Below are 9049 nucleotides of genomic sequence, written 5' to 3' on the forward strand. Positions count from 1 at the left end.
TGTGTGTATATATAAATATATATATATTTATAAATATATATATATTTCCTTCATAGTCCTATTATGAGCGTCTCAGGAGTGAAGGGAAGCTTTTGCACAGGCTCAGGCATTAACTGTGGAAGCTGTGAATGACTGTATCCTCTGCATAGTCCTAACTTGAGTCAGGTTGTGGCTTCACTATGGCTCTTGCTTAAGAGTTGGTAGAGAGCTGTTTGCCTCTGCTGGCACAGCTCTGTGATGTGGGGCACTGAATGTGAGCATTTGCATTAAAGAACCCTGCCTCAGTCTTGTAGCATTTGAGTCTAAAGTCTACCTCTGATTCCATAGACTCTGGAAGGAATTAAACCTTCCCTTTCCACTTCCAAGAACCTTGTTGTCTGCAACTAGTAAACAAAGATACTGAGAGGTTGTTGAGAGATACTGTTAAAGGCATTGAGGGTTTTTGGTTTGGTTTGGTTTTATGTTTGCTTTTCACACTTAAATAATAGATGTTTAAAATTTTAGAACTGACATTAAAAGGGTATTTGTTCTGATTTGGTTTGGGTTTCTGCTGTGCAGAGTGTGGCGATAATATATTTCTTTTCATTATGTGAAGAGATTTCTTTCATTTTCTTCCCATAACTCATTGCTAAACATTTGAGCTTCTCTGCTTGTTCATTCCGATGTTTGGCACTGTGATTGAGACCAGGGAAGGCACCAATCTTCTCTAGAATGGCACTGAAGCAATACTTGAAAAAGTAAAGCTACATCAACTTCCCTTTAGTATTTGAATTATCTTTAAGCTTGTTTTTAATGATGGGTTGATGTTCAGGCTTTGACCCATCTTTATTTGTTTGCATTAACAAAGCATAGCTTTCAGTAAGTGGCCGGTTCAGATAGAAGTATAATTTGTGCTCTGAGTCTAAGAATTGTATATAGGCCTACCCCATCCAGATACTCTCAGATCAAACTGACCAATTACTGATTGGAAAATCTTGAGTTTAAAATACTACTTTAAAACGTGTATATTGTTTTTGTTCATTGCTCTTGAGGCAGATCTGACTCATGGTAGCTCTGTGCACAACATAATGAAATCTTAAGGGGTTTCAAAAACTTCGTGGAATAATTCCATTATTTTTCAATTCCATCATTCTATGAATTTTTTGAAGCCTCCTCATGTTGCCTGGTCCTGCACCATTTTCATAATCACTGGCATGGTTGAGTTCATCATTGTAGTCATCATGTAGTGCTTTCTAACCTAGGGGCTCATCTGCTGGTACCATATCAGACAACATTCTATTGTGACCCACAGGGTTTTCATTGGCTAAATTTTGGACATAGATCATCAGCCCTTTCTTCTTAGTCTGTCATGGTCTGAAAGCTCTGTTTTAATTTGTCCACCATAAATGACCCTGCTGATGTTTGAAATGCTAGTGGTGGCATATCTTCCAGCATCATAGCAGCGCACAAGCCATGACAAACTGCGCACAGAATATGACAAACTGACTGATGATGGAAAAGACTTGTATAGCACGATTTACTGCACCTTCCCTTTTATTTGATTTTAGCTTTAACATTACGTAAGAAAACACTTTCAGAATTTAAAAGTTTAAAATGTGGTAAAGAGATCCTCCTCCCCATCCCTCACTCACCTCACAAAGGCAAATCAAGTTAATCACCTGGATCTATATCTCAACCTAGAATTAGGTGAATATCTGACAGTTGCTTCCCCTTTCCCATCAGCACCTGCTTTTTCAGGTGATAGGAAGTGGCACCTTTGTTCTCAGTTGTGAACTACTCCATAACTCCCCTAGTCCTTACTGAATGTATCCCATGTGTGCCATTTACAGTTTGTGAGTTTTGCCTTTGGTTTTGTCACACCCACCACACTCCAGTAAAGACATTTCTTTGCTCCCTTTCCACTTTGCTGCTTCTTCCTTATTTTGTTTTCTCCACTTCTTCTACTCACTATTTTTGTTTGTTAGCTTTCCAAACATAAATCAGAAACTGACTGATCATCGCTAAGGCCAATTCCAATACTTTGTGAACTCACAGAATTGCATTTATTTGGGTAAACCTAATTTACCATCTTTTGGATAATAAATTCATCAACAAATCATGGGCTGGGAACATAAGAAACATAAATTGAGAATCTGAAAGTATACGTACCTTTGAAGTATATTTCTAAAACACAAGAACATTATGTCATGGCACTGATTGGTGATTGGAGTGATACATATTTCAATACATAAATAACTAATAGCAGCATGTATTAACACCATACCTGTAACAATGTCAAGAGCCCTAATGGTGCTCCGCTGCTACCTCAAGGTCAGTGGTTCAAATATATCAGTTGATCTTTGGAAGAAAGAAGAGACTATCTGTTCTTGTAATGATGTATGGCCTTAAAAATTCTAAGAAGCAGTTCTACTCTCTCCTATAGGGTCATTGTGAATGGGAATCAACTTGATAGCGGTGGGTTATAACAATGTGACATCGACAGATGACTTATCAGTAACTAATTTGTAATTTCTCCATTTTAAGCATGTTTAAGTGTTCCAATTATGATCTATGAAGACAAGAAATTTGCCAAAATATATGAACACTCCTCCAAGGTATTAGTTCAATAACTCATTTTCAGTAGAAACAGTATCAAATACTGAAATAAAAAGTATTTTTAAAATTCTAATGGTTAGGGCATGCTTGGTAAAATAGAGAGGCCGCAAAAAGGAGGAAGACCCTCAACAAGACGGATTGTCACAGTGGCTGAAACAGTAGGCTCAAACATAACAATTGGAGAATTTCACAGAATCAGGCATTGTTTCATTCTGTTGTGCTTATAGGGTCACTATGGGTTGGACCCAACTCAACAGCATCTAACAAACAACAACAGATTAAGGTCTGTTTGGGATGAAATCTAACTCTATATAATTTTATATAAAGTATATATACATTTTATAATTTATATACAATGTTCCATATGGTTCTCAACTGAGATGAATTTTATCCCTCCAGGGTACATTTAGTGATGTCTGCAGACATTTTTAATGGTCACAACCTGATTGGGCGAGTATCTGCCGTATAAAGAGGCCAATGATACTGTAAACCTCCTGGCAATGCACAGAGCAGCTCACCACGACAAAGTGTCCAGCCCCAAATACTAACATTGCCCAGGGTGAAAAGCCTGTCAGTGTCGGACTCAGTTTAAGAATTCGGCAATGTGGAATGTCTGCTCATGTTTACTTCCAGTAGATCTCAAAAGAAAAGAAAATTCATCAAAATATAATCATATCCCATATGGATATGATTATAAACTGCTTGTTGACCCTTGGCCTTTTACTCTTACCTAGATAGAGTTATTGAATTGATCTCTGCCAGTGCTATTACGATGGAAACAACTAAAACATCCAAAGAACCAATGAATTGAATAGTATACCATCTGAGCATGTTTAAATATTGAGTAGTTTTTTGTGGATAACAGTCCTCACATAACAATGCATGGGGGGTTCAAAACATTCTTGGGAAAATTCTATTATCTTTTAATTCCATTGTTCCATGAACCTTTGAAGCCCCCATCTCTGTTTCAAAGTGGAGTAATGAATAGTTGAACTAAAGTAGCCTGGCTAATTATTTAGTCCAATATTGTCTTCTTAAAGGAGAAACTTGAAGTAGGCAGCTGCCTATCTACGCCAGATCTTGGGTTTTGGTTGCAAAATTGTTATTTCCCAGATTCTACCATGGAGATATTCATACATCTGTAGGCTCTTTTTCTTGGCCCATTTTGTAGCACTAGTCCACGTTAGCATCTGCTTCAAGCCTTGGTCAATGTGGAGGAGTTGATTTTGTGAATCAGGGTGGGCAGTTCCAGCCCCAGACCATTGACAGAACTTTTAGCATAGTATTAAAAATTATGAAAGGGGAGATGTGAGGTGTTGTGTATTTCCCTTGAATCCACAGAATGAAAACACTTCCTTTTCTTCTCTATAAAAGATGGAATTCTACAGTAATTCTCTCTTCAGTTGTTTGCCTATTCCTTTCTCTTTTTTTTAAAGTGTCCACTGCTGGAACTACTGGTAGATAAACAACATATTCCTCGTATTGAGTTGATATGGTAAGATCTGTGAAGAGTTGTCATTAAAGACAACATGTTTTCAGGTGTCTGCACAGCAGCATGAAGCTGTCCTTTACTAGTTTCATGTTACGATAAGAGAGTGGGGGTTTTGTTTTTGTTTTTTTGGTTTTGGTGTTGTTTAATATAAGCCAGGGTAATGATGCAACCCCTAAAGTACGATCATTCAGCAGTAACCTAACCAACTCCAGGTTTATGGTTAGCCTATCTCGTGCTGTATTTGCCTTGTTTTTTTTACCTCAGCCTCTGTGGAATCTTTACAACTTTATGTATTGCTCAAGGACAGATTTATAGTGTGCCCTGTCTGGACAGTTCTGCTGAGGGGAGTGGGGGTGTCATTATCACCTCGAAGAAGGTTGCTTGTGTACCACAAATGCTATTCTTATTGTTTTATTTGATTGTTATTATCTTGGGGCCTGAGTAATGTTGCTTGTGTACCACAAATGCTGTTCTTATTGTTTTATTTATTGTTGCTTGTGTACCACAAATGCTATTCTTATTGCTTTATTTGATTTTTATTATCTTGGGGCCTGGGTAATGTAAAAAGAAATCAAATCAAATCTACTGCCACCAATTTCATTCTAACTCATAGAGACTCTAATAAGGGGACTATAAATCTTCACGGGAGCTGACAGCCTCATCTTTCTTGCACAGAGTGGTTGGTGGGTTTGATCCACTGATTTTGTAGTTAGCACTCCAACACTTACCTTACAACATCATCAGCACGTGGGAAAGTATATAATGCCCTCAGAGTACATTCCCATGTAAAAGCACAGAAACACTGGAGAGTCTGATGACAAGTGGGACTCCATCAACACAGCCTGCATTGCTATCGGAATCCCACTGGTGTCACTTTTAATTCTTCTAATATGTGTACTCTTTGAATTAGTCTCCCCAGCATGAATCCTGCCTAGTAACAGTGACACACCTTGAATCTGAAATTTTGAAGAGTGCTATTATTTAGGGAAAATACTGTTGGAAGGAAAGCTGTTAATGTAATTGTCTGCTAAGCAGATTTTCAGAGATTCAAACTCACCCTGAAGCTCTTTGAAAGAAAGACCCCGTGATCTTTTTCCATACATATTTCAGCCAAGACACCCTATGAGTTAGTTCTGCTCTGTCACATAATGCTCTTGTTAAATTGGAAATCAATGACCAGTATTGGAAATTACCACTATTAGAAATCACTAACCACTATTAGAGAAAGGGACCTATCGAGCTCACCCTCAGTGGGGGTCATTGGAGTCTTTGGATCTGACTTAATTTGAGTTATTCAAAATAATTAGACTTCCGAGCGTAGAAGTGAGTAGAACAATAAAGAATAGAATTAAAATACTGATGTGGAAAAAGTACCCTCATGCTGGGTGCTCTTGGGAAACATGGTACTCAGCCACTATTGTCACCAGCACTAACGTTCTCAGAGCAGGATTAACAAATTCTTAGTTGGTCTTTCTTAATTTTCAAGTATTAATCCCTAATTTTGTATTCAGTGTATCCTTTGCTGAAAACCTGCTAATTCCGTGCGTTTTAGCCTTACAGAAGGCAGCACTGCTTAGCAACCACCAAAATAACTAATGGCCTGTATCTAGCAAAGGCGTGGAGGACTTATTTATTTATTTTAAATGCATATCTTTGTTTATTGACCATCCAAGCCAAGGGGAAATTGCTTCATTTTGAATATATTTGGATTTAAGCATTTTTGTAATGAATTTTTATGTGATTTGGTTTTAGCCAAAAGCACATGATATTTAACTTGAATTTACCTTTTCTCCTTTTATCCTATTAGTAACGTTCTGTGTTTATTGTTCACTTGAGTTCACTTGTTCAATAAAACACCCTATTAATGAATCATGCTGAGTAAAGAAGTTGCTTTCTAATTCAATGGATACAGAAGTATACAGTGTTGCCTTTTATTACTAAGAAACTTTTAGGAGATATATTTTGAAGTTTTAGAAGCGGGAATTTGCTCAGAGATGAAATTGGAGTGTTTGACAGGTATAGAGTGAGTCATTGAAAAAGAGGAAGACCCTCTAGGAGAAGGGTTGCCGTAACGGCTGTCACAATTGGCTCAAAGAGCAGTTGTGAGGATGGTACAGGACCAGGGGTCCATTCTGTTCTGCATAGGCTCCTCATGATTTAGAGCCAACTCAGTGGCATCGAACAACAGTCCAGTGGTTTTACTTTTGGTTATTTTACTGAGCTGTATCTCAGAAAAGTCACCTTAGCTAAGAGCATTCTGAGACTCGGGGTCGGGTAGGGGTGCTATCACATTGCAGTATCCTATCAGTCTCCAAGTGCCCATTGCACTGTGCACTGCTAGGTTTCAACTTCCCCATTGTGACATACGGTTTCATTAGTATTCAAATCTCACACTGTGTTCATCACTCTTGCTTAACTACTCAGGACAAAGACACAATGTCAGCTTTGTCTCCTGCTCCCTGTGTGTTGTCTGGTCTTGAAATGTTAAAGGCCAGTTTTCTTCATTAGTAATAAAAATATTAGCAGTAAAAAAGAGCACAATTTATATTAGTAGTGCAAAGGCAGTCAACATTAGAGAAAATCGTGTGTGCTTATAACGAGAACTCCCCTTTTAGACTGAAGCTCCTTTACAAATGGCTGCTGTAGAACCATCTTGTAGAGAAGCTTCAGGCAGATTTGTAGCTTATTTTCTTTCACGGGAAATAACTCCTGGGATATCTCACATAACAGTTAATTACCCTCTATAAGAACCAGATGCAGTTTTTGTTGTTGTTTTAAAGGAATATCTTCAATAAGCCATTAACCTAACATAAAATAGTGTTTGTTTTTTTAAACAACATTGCATTACTGGTAGCTGCAGTAACTATAAATAATAGAACGGTGTGTCTACAGTTGACTAATACGGTACTCATTTATGGACTATGCTCTCAAAGAGAAATCCTTATGCTGGCGTTAGTTTGAAGATAAATAATAAAGGCCAGCTATAAATCAGAATTGATTCCATGGCAGTGAGTTTGGTATGTAATAAGTTATCCTGTATAAGTACGGTATGTGGCAGGTAGTTTAAGCCAAACTGTTTTTAAGGGACAAACAGATACAGATACAAGGTGTATGAAAGACTTGGAGAGAAAAATAGGAGAGGAAAGGAAAAGAAAGACTGTCGTAGGTGAAGTTTCATCTCCTTAACGTGGTAGCATGAAGACCAGTTTACTGTTCTGTTTTTTCAGAACAAAAAGAAATTCACAAGATTGTTCACAGTAAATGATTAAGCAGCCAATAATTAAACCTAGACACACACAATTGAAGCATTAACTAATGAGTAAATTTGCGTGCTTCTTTCTGGTTTAATACGAGAACTATTTGCTTAATCATTAAATTTAGTTAACCAACCCGAGTACTAGTTGACCTAGAACATTCATTCAGACACCTCTCTCTCACTTCTGCATAACCCACTGTCATCAAGGTGCCTGTGACTCATAGGGACTCTACAGAGGGTTTTTGAGCCACATCTGTATGGGATCAGACAGTCTCATCTTTCTTCTGTGGAGTAGCTGGTGGGATTGAACCACCACCTTCAAGTTAGCAGCCCAATGCCTAGCTTTATTGTATTTAAGAACTATATAGACAGTTTTATTAAAGGATAATAAAATAGCATAATAAGTATGAATATGTAGATTTTAGAAATGAACAGCGTGCTATTTGTTTTGTCTGCAATCTTTGTGTAACATTGGTTAACCGGTAAATGAGTCACTTGTGTTAGCCTGGGTTGACTAGAGAAACAAACATAGATACTCATGTGTACAAGAAAGAGCTTTGTGTCCCGGTTGGGTTTGGTTACAGGCGTTGAGGCCTTGTAGAGACTCGTGTCTGCAGGCCCGGAGCAAAGTCAGCTTTGTCTCTCGGTGCTGGGACTGCGGCCCGATGTCTGTTGCGCACTGGAGCCCCCAGAGCGGGGCGGGACCATGAACTTGCTCTCCAGCCTTGCGTCCACCCACGGGCGCTGCGCCGCCGCAGTGCAGCCAAACCAGGAAGAAAAGGCCGCCCAAGAGGAGCCAGAGCGACAAGTACCGGCTGAGGTACCTGCTGCTGCGCAAGGCGGCCAAAGCCACGGTGTTTGAAAATGCTGCTACTGTATTTGTGATGAAATCGCTCATCTTGAGGAAAAATTTCTTAAAGCAAAAGAAGAAAGAAGGTACTTGCTAAGGAAGCCCCTCCAACTTCAGGCCCTCCCTGAAGGGAAGCACAGGCTGCGGCTCCTGCTCACAGCTCCACTTTGCCCCTGACATATGGTGTGGCCAGCTCTGGGGGATCGGTACAGGGAGCTGGGCCCATTTCTGGACCCAGCACTGTGGCTGAGGAACCCTTTGGGAAGAAATGCAAGGAGGAAAAAAAAAAAGAAAAAGGCAAAGAGAACAGCAAACTGGAAGATCATCACCGACCACCCTGGCTTCCATGATGAACATGCCATCTACCCTGCGGGCTATTGCAGTACTCGAGTGTATGCCAGCATGAAGTGCCCAGACCAGAAGTGTCTGTGTGCCTGTCAGATCAAGGATGGTGGTGTGCAGCCACAGTCTGAAATTGTTCCTGAAGAAGATCCCCGGGATGCCATTGTCAGCTCTTCTGCAGATGCTTGTCAGTAGAACTGCTCAAGACCGTAAGTGCTTATATGGGGAAGGTACTGCCCAACCTCCTTCCATCTGGACCTGACTTTTTTGGGTTTTCTCATCCAACCATCCACAACCTCATCCAGAGTTGTCCAGGAGCTCGAAAACGTGTCAATTACCAGTTGGTGAAATTTGATGTGTGCAAACCTGGAGATGGGCATCTACCTCAAGAATTGCTGGAGAATGATGCTGCTATGAACTTTGAAGCCTTTCAGAGACAGACTTTTGATATGGATCAGAATGACCCCATTCTGCCAGAGCTTCCTTTCCAACCCATGTTCCTGACACACGAGCC

At 39.6% G+C, this 9049-nt stretch overlaps 1 protein-coding gene and 1 pseudogene across 5 annotated transcripts in view; both read left to right on the forward strand.

The window, feature by feature from the left end:
* RABGAP1L (RAB GTPase activating protein 1 like) overlaps nucleotides 1-9049 on the forward strand; it is an 812491-nt gene that overhangs the window by 699706 nt on the left and 103736 nt on the right. The gene's annotated exons all lie outside the window — the stretch shown is intronic.
* The window catches only part of LOC115872334, a 2648-nt pseudogene continuing 1648 nt past the window's right edge, over nucleotides 8050-9049 (forward strand).

The sequence above is a fragment of the Echinops telfairi genome, unplaced genomic scaffold (genome assembly GCF_000313985.2).
Source record: "Echinops telfairi isolate 266 unplaced genomic scaffold, ASM31398v2 ScPeMD7_7424;HRSCAF=8462, whole genome shotgun sequence".
In the NCBI taxonomy this organism is placed as follows: Eukaryota; Metazoa; Chordata; class Mammalia; order Afrosoricida; family Tenrecidae; genus Echinops; species Echinops telfairi.